Below are 1,911 nucleotides of genomic sequence, written 5' to 3' on the forward strand. Positions count from 1 at the left end.
AGAAAATTTGGAACTCAAAATTTTGTGGAAATGAATGATGAAAACTAAAATAAATAAATAAATTGGGAAAACTATAAATAAAAAAAGAAATCTCTCATGGAGTAGAAATAATCTGCACATGTTTGTAATATAAAAAAAAACAAAATACATTAATAAAACCTTCTCTTTAAAAGAAAAGAAAACAAAATCTTCTGTATGAAGAAAAGCAAATATTTCCAGTTGCTTAGAAAATTCAAACTGCAGTCGTTTTTTCATAGTCATGACAAAGTCAAGTATTGAGCTATGGCCATTCATTGAATATGATGAAGCTGATCACCTAAGAAAAATAAGGTTTTGTGGTGAAAGTCTGGGGCTTGTCCATGTCCTACTAAGATGATGAAGTCTACCATTTTTTCTCAGAATTCACAATCGTTCATCAGGCATTCATTTTATCTATACCCAAGAAGACAGACCACGTGGAGAAGCATTTGTTGAACTTGAATCAGATGAAGTCAGATTGGCACTGGAAAAAAAAGGCAAAAAAACAATGGGACACAGATATGTTGAATTATTCAAGTCAATCAACATTGAAATGGATTGGATGTGGAAGTATACTGGTCCAAATAGTTATTACACTGCTAACAATGACCATTCAACCTTGAGGACTCCCATTTGTCAGTAGCAAGGAAGAAATTGCTTGTTCGTTTGTTTCAGAGTTGAAATATCATGGCAGACGTGCCTACATTGCTGGTGGACTTCCAGGTAAGGAATATGGCAGATGTCTTCATGCAGTTTGCTTCACAGGAATTAGTGGGAAAGGATCTAAAGAAACACAAGGAAAGAAGAGGGCACAGATACATTAAAATATTCAAGAGGAACTGGGCAGAAGTTTGTAATCATTATGATCCTCCTTCAAAACTAATGATAGGCAATTTCAATGTTCTTATGACAGGCCCAGGGCTGACAGAGGCTGTAATAGCGTTAGTAGAGTAACTGGGTTTGAAAGAATGAAGGGAGGTCCCTACAGTGGAAAGTATGGAGGGTATGATGAATACAATGGATATAATAATGAATTTGGCTTTCAGTTGTGTAGCTTTGGAAGAAACCTCAGTTACTGTTTTACAGGAATGTCTATTCACAGATGTGGACGTAGTGTGTCCACTCTCCCAGAGTACAACACTCCTTCAAGTGCACATGAGAGAATTATCTTAGCTTCCAAAAATTATATTTACATTTTTTCTCATTATTCAACCCTTTCCAAGTAGTCATTGAAATTGAACCTGAGGGTAGAGTGACTGGAGAAGCAGAGCTGAATTGGTTAAGATGCTGTGGCAGCTAAGTCAAAAGACAAAGTCGATACACAGCACAGATTAATAGAACTCTTTAATTCAACAGCAAGAAAAAGTGATGGTGATTACAAGCACAGATATGTAGAACTCTTCTTGAATTCTACAGCAAGAGCAAGTGCTGGTGCTCATGGTAGCCAAATGATGGGAGGCATGGGCTTGTCAAATTGGTCAAGTGATGGTGGTCCAGTTAGCTATCAGCTGACCACGACATTATGGAGGAAGCCATAATGTTCAAAGCAGCATGAACACACAAGACCATATTTTACAGAAAATCTCCAAAGATTTTCAATAAAACATTGAGTAGGAAGGCAAGGAGTAACAGACAGCAGCTACTTACAGCAGGAGCCATACATCTATGAGAGAGAATGGAATAAGAGATGTCTGGCATGTCCAGTATGAGTGGTGGATGGGGAATATAATCCTGATTACTGATTACTGGTTAACTTTTCATAAAGAAAAACAAGCAAAAATGATGTTTAACAATTTTTCAATACAAGCTTGTGAGTTATGCTTATTGTAAATGAAATCAGGATTGTTTTAAAAACTTTGGGTTCTGTATATTTGAACACTGTAAGACATTCAT

General features: G+C 36.4%; 1 pseudogene; it reads left to right on the top strand.

Moving 5' to 3' along the window:
- The first annotated feature begins 511 nt into the window (after positions 1–511).
- On the top strand, positions 512–1,632 carry LOC140523251 (heterogeneous nuclear ribonucleoprotein H-like; annotated as a pseudogene).
- Positions 1,633–1,911: the final 279 nt, after the last annotated feature.

Source organism: Notamacropus eugenii, chromosome 2, assembly GCF_028372415.1.
Source record: "Notamacropus eugenii isolate mMacEug1 chromosome 2, mMacEug1.pri_v2, whole genome shotgun sequence".
NCBI lineage: Eukaryota > Metazoa > Chordata > Mammalia > Diprotodontia > Macropodidae > Notamacropus > Notamacropus eugenii.